We start from the raw sequence: 19,569 nt of genomic DNA, 5'->3' as shown, positions 1-19,569 counted from the left end.
CCAGCAGGAATGGTTGGAAGAGAAGATGAAGACATCTGGCTCAAGAATGCAGTGACAGAAAAAAAAGTCTGAATCTGGGAACTGGGAGTGGGTTTTAGGGTAATCGGTAAATTGTAATACACATTTAGTGACACTGGTAGAATTACATGTCCACATAAGGTTAGGAGTTATCCCTCGCTAGACCTCAGGCCTGAATAAATGATACCCATTTAAATAGGAAATTAGTGTTAACGAGTCTTATTCTGATATTTCGGAGATTTGGTGGCAGTGGAGCCTCACAGAACCAAGGAGTCAGCTGTGACACTGAGCAAACTCATTGAACAAAGGGTCCATTGTGACACAGCGGAACCCCATGGAACCAAAATCCATTTTCCCACATTGGGGCCACATTGAACCAATTGTGATACTGCGGATCCAAGGAGACCATTGTGACACTGAAAAACCTGTTGGAACCAAGGGACCATTGTGACACAGCAAGGCCTCGTGGAACTATGAGTCCATTGTGACACTGCAGAACCTCACAGAACCAAGGTGACCATGTTCTACTATGGAACCTCATGGAACAAAGGAACCATGGTGACACTGCGGAACCAAGGAGACTCCTGTTGGCTGTGTGAAAGCTCATGGAACCAAGGGTCCATTGTGACACAGCAAGGCCTTGTGGAACCAAGGATCCGTTGTTAAACTCGTTGGCCTCATGGAACCATGAGCCATTGTGACACGGCGTGGCCACATGGAGCCAAGCAGCCACTGTGACACTGTGGATCCAAGGAGACCATTGGGACTGAGGAACCTCATGGAACCAAGAGTCCATTGTTCCACTGTGGGACCTAGGGGAACCACAGGGATGACAGTGACTTTGTGGGCCTTCACGGAACAATGGAGACTGTTCTGACACTTTGGGACCCACTATAGCATGGCAGGGTCTCATGGAACCAAGGGAACTACAGTGATTCCTGGCGGTCTCCATGGGATGAAGTGTCCGATGGAACCAAGGATACCATTGTGACACTCTGGGACATCATGGAACCAAAGGTCCATGAGCAGGGCCTCATGGAACCATGGAATCCTTTTTTACACTTTGAGGCCTTGTGAAACCAAAGGGCCATTGTTGCATTTCAGAGCCTTGTGGAGCCAAGGGGACCACAATGACACTGTGGGGCTCCATTAAACCAATGGTCTGTTGTGACACTGCAAGGCCTTACGGGATCATGGAGACTATTCTGACACCAAAAGCCTCACTGAACCAAGGGGCCATAGTGACACTAGAATGCCTCTTGGAAGCAAGGAATCATTGTGGCACCATGGAGTGTTGGCAGGCCAAATGGCAGTTGTCACACTGTGTGGCACTGTGTGGCACCAAGGAGTCCATTATGACACTACAGGGCCCCATGGAACTAAGGATTCATGGAACAGTGCTGGAACACATGGAACCAAAGGTCCATTGCGACATTGCAGGGCCCCATGGATACCTGGAAGCCATTATGACACTTTGAGGCCTCGTTGAATCAAGGGGCTCTGCAAGGCCTCATGGAACCTTGCAGAGCCCCTTCTGACATTGTGAGTCCCCATAGAGCCAAGGGTCCAGTGTGACACCATCAAACCAAGGAGGCTGTTGTTGCCTAATTTTTGGCAGTACAAAAGCTCATGGAACCAAAAGTCCATTGTGACATTGTGGGGCCTCATGGAACCATGGAGATCATTATGACACTTCAGGATTCACTGGAACCAAGGGGCCACTCTGTCACTACAGGGCTTTATATAACCAAGACAGCCACTGTGACACTGCAAGTTCTCATGGAAGCAAGGGACCATTATGTCACTGCAGGTCCCCATGGAAGCAAGTGGCCAGTGTAACACATCCAGGCCTGGTGGAACCAAGGGGCCATTGTGGCATTACGCAGTCCCATGGAAACAAGGAAACCATTTTGACACTGTAAGGCCTCGTGGAGCCAAGGAGACCATTGTTATATCACTGGGCCTCATGGAAACAAAGATCTGTTGTGATCCTGCAGGGCGTCATGGAACCAAGGGGCCATTGTGATCTTTCAGAGCCCCAAGGATCCCAGAAAATGGAACAGGTCTGATTGGCTGGCCCTTCTGGGGGCTGCCTGACAGGTTCAGCTGACCTTGGCATGTTGGGGGTCATTTCTCATCAGCCCCTGAAACCCTGGAGTTCTGTGTTTTCCTTCCTGTGGGAAAGGACTGCCTTTCTCCTCCAGGGGTTCATGGCTGAAATTGGGATTCCTCCTCCAAATTTGATTATATGCAAGGATTTCATATTCCCATATGAAACCTGCCAGGACAGACAGCTCTGGCTGGCCTTGGCTTCTTGGGGGCCACTTCTCATCAGCCTTAAAAACACTGGGAGCCTGTGCTTTTCTTCCCATGGAAAAAACTTCTTTCAAGTCCAGGCATCCATGGCAAAAGTTGAGAATCTGCCTCCAAAATTTGTTATATCCAAGGATAGCTCCCAGATTAAAGCTGCCAGGACTATTTAGGTTCCCTTGGTTTTCTGAGAGTCAGCTCTCATCTGCCTTTGAAACACTGGGGCTCTGTATTTTCCTCCCTATGGAAAAGAACTGTCCTTCTTGTCCAGTTGGCCCTAGACAAAAGTGGGGTTTGGCCTCCCAAATTCTGTCTGTCCAAGGATTCTCCCCTGAAAACAGGTCTGACTGCCTTGGCCTTCTTGGGGCGGCCTCTAATCAGCCTTTGAAACATTGGGGCTCTGCCATTTCCTTTCTATGGAGAACTGTCATTCCAGTCCAGGAACCCATGGCGGAAAGGGAATTCCACCCCTAAAACTCCCCATATATCCAAGGGTTGTTTTCAGCCAAAAGCTGCAAGGACAGACAGGTCTGGCTGGCCTTGGCCTCTGGTGACTGATTCTCATCTGCCTTCAAAACCCTGGGGTTGTGTGGTTTCCTCCTATAAAAAAGAACTGTCGCTCTTGTCCAGGTGCTCCTGGCATCAGGCATTTGACCACTGTATAGGGAGACAGGAGCTGTGTGCTCAGTGGGGTGGAGACTGAGCACAGCAGAGGAGAGCCCTGGGAGGGATTGAAGGGTGGTTTCAGAGATTCTGGAGCTTTTCTTTATAGAGGATATAAGATTTAGAAGGAAATAATGGCACCAAAGGCAGCTGGGGAGGTGCAGAGCGGACACCAGGAGAAAGGAATTTCCCTGCCAGGGCAGGGATGTGGTGCAGCATGTCCCCCAGCATGAGCCTGGAGCAGCCCAAGGCTTTGTGTGGGCAGGCAGAGGCAAACAGGAGGCAGAGCTGTCAGCAAAGAAAGGGGCCAGCCAGGTGGGGCAGCCGGGGGATGCCGGCAGCCTGCAGGGACAGAGGCACAGATTTGCTCAGCACCAGAGACACCTTTCCCTTGCTTGTCCCCACCTGTCATCACTGCCTCCAGTGTTCTGCTCTACCTGGATCCTGGGGACACTTTCTCAGTCTTGTCCCTCAGATGGATCTTTTTAAAGTATGAGAAACTTCTGTGTTTCAATCACTTTTTGAGTCCCTGAGAAGTTTTTTGAGCACACTCTGAGGGACAGAGTCTGATGCAAAGAGCACCAAAACCCCAGAGAGTCATTAAAGTCCCTGTGCTGTGTCTGTGCTGCTGAGCTGGGCCGGGCTCCTGGCCCAGAGGCAGCTCCTGGCAAGGGCAGCGCTGCAGAGAGACGGCTCTGGCCAGGAGCAGCTCCTGTGCACAACCCAGCAGGGCTGGGGCACTGCCAGGGCCCCTCAGGGACACCAGCAGGGCACAGACAGAGCTCACAGGGGCTCAGCACTGGCAGGGGCTGTGGCATGTCCCAGAGGGGGCTGTGTCACAGCAGCACCTCTGTGGCTGTGTCATAGAGGCACAGAGCAGCTGGGATGTCAGCAAGGGGCTGTGGGACAGCACATAGTGGGCTGTGTGAGGTCACAGATTGGGCTCTGATATCACAGAGTTTGTTGTGTGAGGCCATTGAGCAGCTACAGCATCATAAAGGGGATTCTGTGACATCACAGAGCAGGTTGTGACATCATGGCATGGCTGTATGACATCATAGAGTAGGCTGTGAGATCAAAATGTGTGTGGTGACATTACAGAGTGGCAGTCTGACATCACAGAGAGGATTGTGTGACATCACTGAGGGGATTGTGACATCACAGAGGTGGCTGTGACATGATAGGTTAGGATGTGACACCATAGACCAGACTCTGCCATCATGGAGGGTGGCTCTGTGGCATCAGAGAGTGGGTTGTGGTATCACTGGGTGTCTGAGTAACATCACAGAACAGTCTGTGACATCAGAGAACTTGCAGTGACATCACTGGGTGAGTTTGTGACATCACAGTGTGTCGGAGGAAGGAGACCCAGACACCAGTTGGTTCATCCAAGTCCGATTTATTGATCGAATATGGCGGGTTAAATATAGTTCTTAATAAGCTTCATACATATTGCAAAAGTTGAGCTCAGGATTGGTTAGTTACATATCAGCAACTACACCTACTTCTACATTCTTGTGCTTATTCTTCTGTTACATTCTGCAGATATTCAGGACTAATCTCACCTCCCTTTCCTCATGTTGCAGCAAGGCCATCCGGCATTCTTGCTTGTCAGCAGTCACTGAATCAGAGACTGCTGATCTCCCTTTCAAGCTTAACCAGCGGCATTATGTCAGGATGGCCTTTCTCACTAACCAACTCTTAATAAAATCCTCCACATTTCCCCCGTTTTCTTCTTGAGCAAGGAGATTAGTTTGCCAGGTTTTTGCTATCATACGGCTAACCATGTTTTGAATACAAGTAAAAATACAAGGCAAAATAAGCAAAAACATTAAGATCACACCCAGTAAGCCGATAGCATATGTCACAATGTTCCTTAGCCATGGTCCAAGCCCTAAGCCTTTAAGCCACTTGTCAATTCCTAAACCTTCTTCTTCTTTGAGATCGTGAAGTCCCTGTTGTAGTTCTTTTATCTTAGTATGAATGGACACCGAATGATCAGACAAATTCATACAACACATTCCCTCAAATTCTTCACATCCATGCCCTTGTGCTAAGAGCAAAAAGTCTACAGCAGCTCTATTTTGTAAAACAGCATGGTCAACACTTTGCACATCTGCAGTCATCATGTCCAGAATTTGGGATGTCTGGTTCAGCTCATTTCTTGTCCAGCACCCTAATTGTTTTGCTAAATTCATAGCCTTATTGGCAGATCCTCCTGGTAAGATAGTTGAAACTACTACTTGTCTGAATGTACCCCAAAACTTTGGATCTCCAATCTGGCTGCAGTCCAAGTCATGTATACTACGCTTTTTCCTGTTTGATGTTTGACTGAGCTGCATTAGCAAGGATACATTAGGGTGAAACAAGGACAATTTTCCCAAATAACAGGGTCCACCCTGTGGCTTAGCTGGTACACCATTCCACGCCCTGTCTCCACAAATTAGAAATATTCCTGTAGGTAATTTCGTTGGTGCTGTGATGTTTGTGCCATTACATTGACTGTAATGCTGTGGAGAGAATTCACTCAAATTCAGGGATGAATCTAAGGTGGCCCATGTGTCTTTAGGTTGATTTAAATTCTGGGCATCTAAGGGTTTGAAACTAAACCATCCGCCAGCTGTGGTGTTAGACATACTGGCATTTGCACTTCCAAAAAGATCTAATTCTTCAGGAGGAGAATGCAAGGAAGTGTTAAGTGATTGGATTAGTAAACATTGGCGATAGCCATCACTCTGACCTGCAGTATATCCTTGCTGTGCTGGCAATGTGATGTTAGACATGTTACGCATGCATAAAGTTCGATTACTTATTAAACTGCAAAATTCTCCAGGAGACCACACTGGAAGTCCTACCAAGCATGTTCGAAATGGATTAGTAACCCCTCCAAGACTAAGACAAAGTGATGATTGGTTAATTTGATTAGCAAGTGTTACCCATAGATTTTCTCTTGGCTGACTGAAATGTGTTATTCCTACTGCTTTAATCGCTACAGCGTTAAGCAGTATAATAAAAACAAACTTCATTTTTCTTTCCTTTTTGCCTGTTTTTTCTTCCTCCGCTGTCTTTTACCTGATTTGTTAGGCTGATTAAAATGGACCTGAGTCAGTCTTTGAATACACTGATCTAACTCCAAATCAGCATCCTTGCTCACAGGTATAGCATATGGCAAGTTTAAAGGCAAATCAGCTTTACAGCGAGCTGCTATAATGCGTGAGGCACTAGTAATTTCAAGCTCTCTAAGTGCTTGCTGCAACTTCCATCTAATATATGCTATAACCACTTGTTCTGCACTCTCAAAAAGCTCCAATCCTGCCCTTCCTGGCAGGCCAGTACTTTGCTCAAGAGCTCTAACCCAGACAAAATCTTGAATCCACTTCCCGAAACAAGGTCCACACCATAAATTTGCTATTGTTTTTTGTGAGTACCAATAAATCTTATTACAACCTGCGCAAAGCAAAGCTATCCATGCATAGCACTTATCAGCATCCCTTTTGCAAACATAACAAGGAAGTGAATGTAAGTAAGGACCAGTATAAAAATCTGTCTCTTCGACCCAATGCAACCAATTTAATGGTGGTGATTGCAAAGCCTCTTCACCTTTCTTACTATATAAGGCTAATAGTTCAAGCTCTTTCTTTAGCGCAAGGCGTATTTTATTTCGTAATCGTTGTTCCTGCTCGTTATCTTCTTCAATAACTATATCCTCCCGAGGGTCCCACAACTGTAAAATTGTCCTAATCATAGAAAACTAATTAGCCTTATTTAGAAGAGGTTGTTCCCTTTCTAGCCTTCTTTTTCTTATCAGTTTTCAGTTTTGCTGCTCCTAATTTCACTGGTCCCGTCACTTTCAAGCTTAATTTTTGTAATTTTTCAATGCAATGATCTAATGCTCTTTCAGGATTCCCCCTGAAGGGCCCTACAATAGAACGTTGTGTTAAAGGTACTAATTTTCTACACCTTACAGAAATTATACGTGATTTACTTTGAACCTTAATTCTACTTACAACACATTGTACTTCCCAACGATAATAAGCAAGAATTTTTTGTTCAGGAGACTCATAAAGATTTAAAGCTACATATGCATTTAGCCCCGTTTGTCTCCTAAGTTCATCTTGCCAGTTTTTACCCCACGTGTGCTCGTGCTCACAAGTATGACACCAGAAATCCCGTAATAATGATTGTTCTATCCAAAAAGTATTATCACAACCCCCACAACGTAAAGCTATCCAGGCAGCACAATGTGGATCATAACAGTCAAGGCAATGTTCCTTTGCTGGATTTGTTAAACGAAAAGTTGATAATGAGTCAATAAAACCAATCAACTCCTGGGCCGTCCGATAGTGACGTGTCAGTGCTCTGTCCACCGCTTTCAAGTGTCCCTTCAACTGTAACAGTAGCGGTTGTAGGACTAGAAACAGTTTCTTCCCCAGTAGCTCCTTGTCCTCCTCTGTGAGACAGTCCACCAGAGGCTGCATCAAAAACAGGTTTAGTCCACTTAGCAGGCACCCACAAAGGTCCTGTAGGTGAAGAAACACAAAGATATCCCCGACCCCAGTATAATACTTTTGCAGGTTTTTCCCATAATCCTGTAGTCGGGTTTTAATTTCCTGACCTGACCTCGGATGATGTTTAATTGCAGGAGGGATATTGTCTTCCCCAAAAAATACATAAATGATTGATCACATACAGAACCTTAGCTAAACATGATTGTGGGTCCTTTATATCTTGATGCTTTTCAATATACTGCTTAAGGGTACCATTTGCTCTTTCCACTATTGCCTATCCAGTAGGAGAGTGTGGAATACCTGTCACATGCTTAACAGACCACTGATTCAACAATTTCTGGACCCTAGCACACACATAAGCTCGACCATTATCTGTTTTGATACTCTTTGGGACTCCCATGACAGCAAAGCAACTTAACAGGTGCCTGATAACATGTGTAGCTTTCTGTCCTGCCTGAGCCGTAGCCCATATGTAATGACTATATGTATCTATAGTGACATGCATACACTTAACTTTACCAAATCTAGCTACATGTGTAACATCCATTTTCCATTTCTCATTTATTTCTAAACCTCGAGGATTAACTCCAATGCCTAAACCTATTCCATCCTTATGGTAACTACATGTTGGACATGCTCTAACAATGGCCTTAGCTTCTGACAAACTCAGCTCAAAGTTCCTTGCTAATCCTTTTGCATTTTGATGATATCTACTATGTGCTTCTCTGGCCAATGTATGCTTGTCAATAGGACAAGAGTTATCAATGGGTAAAGTAACCAATTTATCTGCACGTTCATTCCCTTCTCCTAAACCTTCAGACCATTTATGACTCCCAATATGAATCATAGAATACACTGCATTTCTCTCTCGTAAAGCTTTCCTTAATTGTATCAATAACTCATACAATCGTTTATTATTCACTTCCTTAATTGCTGCTTCCTCTATTCGTCTGGCTACTCCGGCAACATACATAGAGTCTGTGACCACATTTAAAGGCTCCTGTAAATTAGACACTGCCCATACTACTGCCAACAATTCCAAAGTTTGTAAGCTATCTGCAGGATCTGCTGTAAGAAGTTGATGCTTCCATTGTCCTTTTTCTTGCCAGGTGACAGCAGCACGCCTTGATTTCTTTCCCGCATCTGTAAAAGCTGTAATAGCTCCTTCTATAGGGCGTTCTTCTCTCAATGGTCGGGTGATCCAGTTCCATTCTGTCATCCATTGCAAAACTTTAGGCACTAGTTTGCTGGTTTCTACTTTAGCAGATGATGCTAATAATGCTTCCTGCAAGTTCTTTGAATTAATCAAGTACCAGTCCAAAGTCTCTTTCTCCATAGGCAATCTAATGGTAGCAGGTTCTCGACCATCCACTTCAATAATTCTGAGACGCCCTTTTTTGACTAACACAGCCAATTGTTCAATTTTTGAGAATATAGTTCTTTAATGTTGTAGTGATGGTGACAACCATTCCAGAACTCGTATCTCCCCCGTTTTCTCCTGTTGTTGAGAGAGAGCACCAAGCAAATGGCAAGGACTATTCCAAATAGTAAGGTCAATAGGGCAGTCGAGTTGTCGACGAGACACATATCCCTGTTGTACACAATTACTAATTTGTTGCAAGGCAAGGTGGTGCTCCTTTGTCAGGTGTACAGGAGTAGTAGGATCAATACCCTTTAACAAAGGCCGCAGGGTTTCTAATAAATGATTTGGTATTCCCACAATAGGTTTTAACCACTGTAAATCTCCCAGCAACTTCTGTGCATCATGCAAAGTTTTAATGTCCAATTGTAATTCCAATTTTTGAGGTATTACTTTTTGATCCGTTAAAGTCCATCCCAGATATTTCCATGGTGTGGTGGTCTGAATTTTCTCAGCAGCAATAACAAGCGAATATGCTGAAAGAGTATCTCTAATACTGTCAATCTGCAGAGAGGAGAATGGTTGTTGCTGTGCAAACAAAATATCGTCCATGTAATGATATATTATAGTTGCTGGCCACTTACGACGTAGTGGCTGTAATGCAGCATCAACATAAAGCTGACACAACATCGGGGAATTCTGCATGCCTTGCGGAAGAGTCGTCCATTCAAATCTTTTATCTGGCTCTCCACGATTTATTGCTGGTAAAGTAAAAGCAAATCTCTTCATATCATCAGGATGCAGCCCAATAGTGAAAAAACAATCCTTTAGATCAATAATTAAAAGTGGCCAGTGTTCTGGGATCATAGCTGGATTTGGAAGACCAGGCTGTAAGGCCCCCATTGGTTCCATTTGTTCATTTACAGCCCGTAAATCATGTATCAAACGATATTTTCCTGATTTCTTCTTGATAACAAAAATAGGTGTATTCCAAGGGCTCGTAGAAAGTCGTAAGTGTCCCTGTGAATATTGTTCCTTTACCAATTCATGGGCATGCATAAGACTCTCCCCTTTTAATGGCCATTGCTTAACCATCACCGGTGTGTCCGGTTTCCAGGTGAGTGGAATGGGGAAAGTCCAAGCAATGGCAATTACCCCAAAGGGTGATGATTAGTTAACACCACTCCCAATTGTGTTAAAATGTCCCTTCCAATTAAACAAGAAACTGTAGGAGGTAATTGAACAACTGAAAACACAGCAGATACTTGTTGATCATCAATACACACTAACAAAAGTGGTGATCTACTTGCTAATGTAAATCCTCCTACTCCGGTGAGCATATTTGATGATGGGAATAGAGGCCAATGTTGTGGCCATGCTTCTGGAGAAATAATGCTGGTGTCTGCTCCTGTATCCAATAATCCATAAAGGGTTATGCTTTGATGTCCATGGGTAATTTCCACCTTTTGTTTTGGTCTATTTTGTAAATCCACAGTTAAAAGTGTGACACCAGTAGAGCCAAAACCCTTTTCATCCCGCGTTTGTCCAGTAAATGATGGTATACCAGATGTCATTTGTGATAGTGGTATTAATTGTGCAATGCGTTGTCCTTTTGTTATTTTAATAGGAGGATAAAGGGTGTAAACCATGATTTGTATTTCCCCTGTATAATCCGCATCGATAACACCAGGCAATACAAATAATCCCAGCATAGTTATTGAAGAACGTCCTAATAACAATGCTCCACATCTTTATCCATTTAATATAAGAGGACCCTTTACTCCAGTTTGTATCCTCTCAGGCCGGTTCGTCATTAGTGTGACATCTACTGCTGCTGATAAGTCCAAGCCGAGGCTCCCTGCTGTGGCTGGTTGCAGATAGGAGGTGACAGCGATGTTGCGTCGGCAGCTGGTGTCTCCGATGTCACGGCGGCTACTTGTGTCTGGGCGCGTATGTCCCTCATTGCCGCATCAGCAACACTTGATGAATGGTCTCGAGCTCTGCGTGTCCGCTAGTGAGCCGCTTCGGAGAGGAGCAAGAGCAGCTAACACCTGATTCTGAGCAGCTAACACCTGATTTTGAGTAGACTCTGCTTGCTTTTGTAACCCTAATCCTAATTCCTTTAAAGTTTCTGCTATAAATGCCTGTGAAGCTGTTGGCATTAATGCCATTCGCTCTAAAGCTTCCTCAATAGTCCAATTTGCCCCTAAAGTAGCTAACACTCTTGCATTTGCCTAACAGGTTCACTTTTTACTCCAAACTGACTAACCGTAGAACGTAACTGGGCTAACAACTTCCAATCTAAGGGAGTATATTCCGCTATATTATGTGTAAGGTTCCCCTGTGCATCATACTGTGGTGTGTATGTGACCGGACATGCAAGATTAGAAGCTATTTCCACCGCCTCGCCATCCCCCATTTGCATTACTTCTTTCGCCAAAGCAGCCCAAGCTTCCTTCCTCTGTTTAGCCATCTCCCCCCATAGATCACGGTGTGCCCCTGGGATGGGATCTGGCTCTTTAAGGGTGCTATGCTGCTGGCACTTCGGTACCGAGACTGAGCTCTCGCACAGGGAAGGCGGTGGAGCAGGGGCCGGCTCGCGCGGGGGAAGTGGCCCCCCCGCTGAGGCCGGCTCGCGTGGGGAAAGCGGCCCCCCCCGCTGCTGGAGCTGACAGTGAAACCGGAGACGACTCGCGCGGGGGAAGCGGCCCCCCCCACCGGAGCCGGCCCGCTCGGGGGAAGCGGCGGAGGCAAAGGTGGCGGCGGAGGCGAAGCTGGCTTGCTCCCACCCCCACCATCCGACCCGCCTGAAGCTGGCGGCGGAGGCAAAGCTGGCTTGCTCTTACCTCCACCATCCAACTCGCCTGAAGCTGGCGGCGGAGGCAAAGCTGGCTTGCTCTTACCTCCACCATCCAACTCGCCCTCCCCCTCTGACAGGAAGGGTGCAGATGGTTCCACTGTATCTAAGGGAAAATTTTCCACACCATTTTTCTGGGGACCCTTAGGCATAAGTATCTGAGTTACAGAGGGTGCTAAGGGATCATCCTCACGACCATACCCTATATTCCTCTTATGAGCTTCTGTTGCCCTTTCTGCTGCCTTTCTCTCAGAGACCTGCTGAAGTAACGTATTATACACCACCCGCCATAACTTGCCAAATTTCTTTGCTGACTTATCATCATCTAACACTGCATCCCACAGGATATCCCCAAACTTTTTCCACTCTACTATCTCATGAACTGTATGTGGGTTAGCAAAAATTCTTTTAGAATAACCATAAGCTAATAACCCTGGTAATTCCTTTTTTAAATCTATCCCTTTTACTCCTCGTCTTTCTAAATATGAGGAGAAGGGATCGTATGTCGCTTGCCTATCCATACCTATATATCAGCGCGCGCTGTTGCAGCCCTTCCAGGCTCCTGCGACACGTAGAGACTTGAGATACCTTTTGTAATCCTCAAGGGTGCTTTTAAAATCCGGCACCGTCCCGGCTGCAAGGACTCTCACCCAACTTCCTCGACCGTGGCGAATTTATAATCCAAGAGAGCGAACGTTCAGAGTGCTTGCCCGCATTCTCCACCATTTGTCGGAGGAAGGAGACCCAGACACCAGTTGGTTCATCCAAGTCCGATTTATTGATCGAATATGGCGGGTTAAATATAGTTCTTAATAAGCTTCATACATATTGCAAAAGTTGAGCTCAGGATTGGTTAGTTACATATCAGCAACTACACCTACTTCTACATTCTTGTGCTTATTCTTCTGTTACATTCTGCAGATATTCAGGACTAATCTCACCTCCCTTTCCTCATGTTGCAGCAAGGCCATCCGGCATTCTTGCTTGTCAGCAGTCACTGAATCAGAGACTGCTGATCTCCCTTTCAAGCTTAACCAGCGGCATTATGTCAGGATGGCCTTTCTCACTAACCAACTCTTAATAAAATCCTCCACAACAGTGTCTTCTGTGACATCCCAGGAGGCAGCTGTATGACATCACAGAGTGATATGCCAGCAGTGGCTCTGTGATGTCACAAGGGGGAGTCGTGACATCCCAGCATGGGTGGTGACATCACAGATGCCTGTGTGACATCACAGATGGCTGTGTGACATCACAGATGGCTGTGTGATATCACAGGAGCTGTGTGACATCACAGAGATGGCTGTGTGACATCACAGAGGTTGTGTGACATCACAGGTGCTGTGTGAGTTCCCTGGGGAGGTCACTCTGCCCCAGCCCCCCTCACAGCTCCCCCCACAGCAGTCCAACACTGCTCGTGCACAGCGGGGTCTCCTGTCCCCCTGGGTCCCCCCACCCCCGGCTCCACCGCCTCCCCCAGAGGATGCTCCATGAGATCGACCCCAGAGCCTAACATGGGGACAGGGGCTGGGGCCCTGGGGGTGGCACAGGGGGACAGGGACCCCCTGGCAGTGTCCCCATGTCCCCCAGGGCCACAGCCTGGGCCAGGGCTCCTTCACCCTGTCACAAATGAGAGCTTGAGAGCGCTGAAAAAATCCCCAGCAAGGGATCAGCAAAAACCAGATTTAATATTAAGGGACAGCAGCACAAAGTTCCTTGGCAAGAGTCACTCTGCTCCTGACTGGACACTTCAGGAGAACCAAGGAAACAAAACAAAACAAAACAAAACAAAACAAACCTCCAAAATTAAGGCAATCAAACAAAATATGAACTGAGAACTAGGGCTTTCCTTTCTCTGGAAGGGAACTGTCCTTGTCCTGGTGCCCATGAAATTTGGGCTCCATTTCCAACATTCCCTGTTGTGACAGGCTGGAGGAGACTTTTGGCTGAAAACATTTCATGTGTGGGGGAGAAAGGGGCAGGTCCAGCCTTGCCCTGCCCTGTAACCCCAGCACTGCCCTGCCCTGTGACCCCAGTCCCCCCAGAGTCTCTATCCCAGCCCAGCAGTGTCTGCCAGTCCCTGGAATAGCACAGGCAATGCTCCACAGCCACCTCTGCAGCCCCCAGCCCAGATCCTGAGGGACCAAATGAGCCCAAGGCCCACCTGGGGGAAGGGCTCAGGAAGACCAAGGGGTATTGAAGGCTGACCACAAGGCAAGCACACATCTTGAGCCTACGTCCTCTTGGAATTTCCTTCTGAACACTGCTGGAATGCAGGAGTTGGTAGCTGTGTGTGTGCTTCTCTGTATCTTTTTTTTCCCCCTCTCTTTTGTTTTGTCTCTCAGTGTCTTCTTCTAATTCCCTCTTCTTGCAAATTTTGATTAATTTAGAATGAGCTAAGTATTTTTGAAATTGAATGGGCCAAGTTAATGCTTTGAGAAGTTTTTTTGATAGATTGTATGTTGTATTAAACCTTTTGCCAAAATTCTCTGATTTCCTAAAATTGCCAGGAGAGACTGTTTTGTTGTTTTGACCCCCTGAGGATCTCTTGTTGGTATTTCCCCAGTGCATCAACTCAAAGTACACAAACAATTGTAATTCCTTTTAAATGTCTCCTTGAGTGAGTTGTTTGGGGGATGGGAGTCAGGGCTTGTCTCTCCTGCTTGGCACAGCCCAGGCAGGGCTTTCCCAGCCACATTCCACACTCCATTTCCCAGCTGGAGCCGCTGGTGCCTCTGAGTTGTGCTGCCCCAGCCCCAGGGACTGTCTCCTTGTCTGCCCATTCCCCCACGGTCTCTGGGCAGGGATGGCCTCAGTGGGGGCTGCTGACATCCTCAGCACCTTGGAGACTGCTGCTGAATTTCACTGCTCTCGAGGCTTGTTCAGCCTTCAGCTCTTCATTGAAGGAATTCAGTGTGGCAGGGCTCATTAACATCCAGAACACCTTAACAAGCCAAGCCTCTGGGAATAATTGGATTTTAATTTTCAAATAATTTGTGGTTAGGTAGATCTCAGTAGCGTATTCAAAATAAATGCACGAAATTTAAAAAGACAGCGAGAAGAGATTTTTTTAGGTCCCATGCGGTTATTTTTCCCTGGTTTTTTATTGCTATATGCAATCTCCAGTTGACACTGAATCCAAGTACCTCCTCATGCAGTTTGAAGAGATATGAAAATCAAGACCCTTCATGGCTGACACTCAATCACACTCTGTCCCTACCCCCACCCCACCATTTGCCTCATCCAAGCCCTGGCACTCAGAGCAGCCTTGTGCAAATCTGAGCTCCCTCCAGCCCAGGCTGCATCTGCAGCTTTCAGCTCCTTGCCTCCAACTCCCACCTGCTTTCCTTGGAGAAGGAGCTGCCTGAGACATAGAGGGATGTTTATTTCTTGTCATCCAACAAAGCCAAGGGGAGGCATAGCTCCATCAAATGCAAAAGTCATTCTTCTCCCTGAGTCTGCCGTCCCCCTGATCCTCACAGCCTGTCCTGTTTCCTTCATCCCTCCTTTGCCAGGGAGTTTGTGGAACAAGAGAGCTCTGCTCTGGCTATGGAGGGAGGTCCAAGTGCAGCCCCCGGAGTGGGAACCACAACTCATCAGGTTTGTGTCCTTTGAGGGGCCAGGAACTGGTGAGACTCAGAGACACAGAAAGGTTTATCTTCATGGCCAACATAAAAATTGTGACCGTGTTAAAATTTACTAAACATCAAAACACTTCCTTCAGTTCCTTGTGACATCTCAGCAATATCTGACATGTCCATCATCCACAAGGGATAGCCATAAAGGAAGGATTTTAGACAAAGGCATAAGAAGAGGTGATAGAATAGATAGAACTACAACTAAGATGCTGACTAAGGAGTTATTTAAACTTCTGAAAGAGTAGGCAACTCCCTTAAGGTCAAAGCATGAAGCCAGTCAAGGGAGACTCATTGGAATGGCCAGAAAACAGCTGCAGGAAGAAAACTGGAAGAAAGGGGAAGGACGTAGATCCAGCTGCTCTAAATGAAGACATGTCCTTAGACATGGCCATTTAAACAGGAGAGCTGGAAACACCTGAAGGAAGAGGGTCATGACATATTAGACTGAATGTTGGAGACAAGAGTAGAGGATCAGTATTCCTTCTTCTGCCATCAGTAGAAGGATCCAGGAAATCCAGGAAATTCCTTTTCTTGGCAGGAATACTTTGCCAATTCGCAGAAGTACTCAAAAGACCCAGGTAATTAAGATCTGCTTGTATACAAAAAACCAAACAGGTATTAACATCTGTGTCCCTTTCCAGCCAAACATCCATTGTGTGCCCATGAACAGCAGTGCCACTTGTGCCCTGAGCTGCCCAGCTGGGATTGGATCTCTCTGAAAGCACCAGAGGGAGAGCAGAGCACCTTGCAAGCTGCAGGTCCCTGACAGCCCTGCAGGACCCCTGTCCCATCAACATCTGCTCTGCTCCAGTCTGAAACAGGGCCCAGCATGGTGCTGGGATCATCAGAGAGCTGAGGTGTGTGCTGGAATTCAATGCCCTCCCCATTCCGCAGCCTTGGTCTCCCTCCTGCAGCCTTGGTCTCCAGCACAGCCATGGAGGCTCTTTGGGCTCTGGACTGTTCCTACCGCCCCCAAGGGCAGCTGACCTCTGCCTTTGGCACAGTCAGCCCTGGTCAGCACAGGCCATGCTCAGCAATTGCTTGTGTGTGCCTGGCCTTGCTGTCAGTCCCGGCAGCGGCTGTGTGGCCCCTTTGTGGCCCTGTGCTGGCCCAGCCATGGTGGCCCAGCCCCTGTGCAGGCCCAGCCCAGGCCAGGAGCATTGAGGCTGGGAACAGCCTCGGTGCATGGTGCCCACAGCAGCCTTGGGGCTCTGTGCCTCTTGGCCTCCCTGCTGGGCAGCCTCTGCCAGCTCCTGCAGAGCCCGTGGCACCTGTGGGCTGCACAGACAGCCCTGCCCTGGGCTCTGCCGGCCTCTGGGCCAGCAGGCCTGGGCTGGTCCTGGCTGGGAACAGGCCCGGAGCCCCACAGGAGGATGGAGCTGGGCCACAGCCAAACTCAGCCCAGGCCAAAGCTGGGCTCAGCAGCCAGGGCTGCCAAGGGCTGGGCACAGAGTCTGGCACTGACAAATGTCCTGGGCCCCCTCCCTGCTTTGTCCATGCCACCAAGGGCACAGAGCAGCCTCCTCTCTGGGCCACTTGCCTGTTTGCAATGCCTTGCACAGGTGCTGGCCTGCCCCACAAGGCCTGGCCTGAGTCCTGCACCTGCACGCTCAGCCAGGCTGAGATGGACACTGATGGTTTCTGGGCCAGGCTCTCTGAGCCCAGCCCAGCTCCCTGCTAGCTCTGCCAGCTGCCCTGAGCTCTGGGCAGCACCAAGGGCCTCTCCCCAGCCCATCTGGCTCTGGCCCCACAGCTCTGTTCAGGCCAGGCTGCTCTGGGCACTGGCCCCACAGCCTCAGTCCCTGGCAAGGGCACAGCAGCAGCTGCAGCTGCCACAGGACTCAGCCCCAGCCATGGGGGAAGGTGCTTGGGCATGGCCAAAGGAGGCTCCTTGGCTGCCCTGCTCCCCTCTGCCTGAGGTGCTGAGAGCTCTGCAGCCTCGGCTGCCATCCCATCTGCACAGGGCAGCACAAGAGCCCTGGTCTTGGGCCCTCAAGAGCTGCTCCTGCTCCAGGCCCAGGGCCCATCCCAACGCGGGGACAGCCACAAAGCTGAGCCAATTTCTGCTCATTGCTGCTCTACTGGCAATAGTAGAATAAGAACACAAATATTCTTGCAAGTTCATTTATTTCAAGTAAATACAATGTGAAAATCCTCATTTACATGAAGTTTCTGGGTCACAAAAAGGGGGATAATTTTAAATTGGAGGTAATGAATACCATCTGTGCTTTGAAGACAACAGCATCAGAATTGGAAGAAATATAAATAAGGAGAAACTTGGCCTGTCATGATGTGCACCAGGGGCCAATGACAGAAGGAAGCTGGAAGTAAGTGGTAGATGAAAAGGATCGAGACATCAGAGCCCTGAGAGATTTCTTGAGCTCCTGGTTCCTCAGGCTGTAGATGAGGGGGTTCAGGGCTGGAGGCACCACCGAGTACAGAACTGACAGTGCCAGATCCAGGGATGGGGAGGAGATGGAGGGGGGCTTCACGTAGGCAAATATGCCAGTGCTGACAAACAAAGAGACCACGGCCAGGTGAGGAAGGCAGGTGGAAAAGGCTTTGTGCCGTCCCTGCTCAGAGGGGTTCCTCAGCGCAGCCCTGAAGATCTGCACATAGGAGAAAACAGTGAACACAAAACAGTCAAAACCTACACAGGCAATAACTACGATGAGCCCAAGTTCCCTGAGGTGGGATTTGGAGCAGGAGAGCTTGAGGATCTGTGGGATTTCACAGAAGAACTGGCCCAGGGTATTGCCATGGCACAGGGGCAGGGAAAATGTATTGGCCATTTGCAGCAGAGCATGGAGAAAGGCACTGGCCCAGGCAGCTGCTGCCATGTGGGCACAAGCTCTGCTGCCCAGGAGGGTCCCGGAGTGCAGGGGTTGGCAGATGGACACGTAGCGGTCGTAGCACATGATGGTCAGGAGTGAATACCCTGCTGTGATAAAGAACAGAAAGAAAAAGAGCTGAGCAGCACATCCTATGTAGGAGATGGTGCTGGTGTCCCAGAGGGAATTGTGCATGGCTTTAGGGACAGTGGTGCAGATGGAGCCCAGGTCACCGAGGGCCAGGTTGAGCAGAAAGAGGAACATGGGCGTGAGCAGGTGGTGGCCGCAGGCTATGGCGCTGATGATGAGGCCGTTGCCAAGGAGGGCAGCCAGGGAGATGCCCAGCAAGAGGCAGAAGTGCAGGAGCTGCAGCTGCCGCGTGTCTGCCAATGCCAGCAGGATGAAGTGCCTGATGGAGCTGCTGTTGGACATTTGCAATGTCTTGGCATGGAGATCTGTAAAAAAAGTAATCATGGAATAGCTGTGTTTGGAGAGGGACTTTAAATATCCCAGCACAGCTTGGGGGCACTTTCCCCCCACTGCCTGCCCAGGGCTCTGCTGCCTGGAGCTGTCCCTGCCAGCAGCTGCTTCCCTGTGCCCAGGTCTGGGCCCTGCCAGTACTGCCAGAGCCCAGCCCAGCCCTGGGGGCTCAACTCTGCCCTGTAGAGCCCTCCCAGCTCTGGCACTGCCCAGGGGCAGCTCTGGCTCTGCAGGGTCTGATGGCAACGTCAGAGCAACCCTGAGGAAGCTGGAAAAGTGACACTGATGCTGCCTGTGAGAGGCCCTGTGCTGATTTCTGTCACTAGCTGGTTTGTTAAGATCTGAGACAACATTTTTTTATTTTTTTAAACCTCAACCAGAGATGAATATCTATAGACAATTTCCCATCCAGGCAACCCAGAGTAGTACTTAAATCAAACAGGATTTTCCCTTTTATGCAGCCCTTGACTCGCTGTGCTCCCTTTATAATGTACTTGGAAATGTTCTGCAGTTAAATGTCACGCTGGGAGAAGTCCTGATCAATGCAGCATCCTCCCCATGCTATGAGAACACTTCCAAACTTTACCACCTGTCTCCTCCCACCCAAATCTTGTCCCCCAGTGCTGGGAGCAGCTGCCAGGGCTGGCTGAGAGCTGTCCCTGGAAGGCAGCAGAGTCCCTGCCCCAGCACAGCGCCCTGGGCTGCAGGACCCTGCTCTGCAGGACAGCCCTGGGCACCCCTGGCTGCTCTGCACAAGAGACAATCAGAGAATGTACTCACAGGGTCTGTAGGCAGTGGGATGTTCCATCTTTAGGAGATGTCTCCAGGAGCTGCAGCTGCATTGTCCTGCAGCCAGAGGTTCCTGTGCCAAGGGCTGGCATTGATTGTGCCCCAGGCACTTCTC

The sequence above is a fragment of the Melozone crissalis genome, unplaced genomic scaffold, assembly GCF_028551555.1.
Source record: "Melozone crissalis strain CALT ecotype California unplaced genomic scaffold, PUWL_Pcris_2 ptg000053l_1, whole genome shotgun sequence".
Lineage (NCBI taxonomy): Eukaryota > Metazoa > Chordata > Aves > Passeriformes > Passerellidae > Melozone > Melozone crissalis.
The sequence above is the reverse complement of the archived record's forward strand: the minus strand, read 5'-3'. Positions refer to the sequence as shown.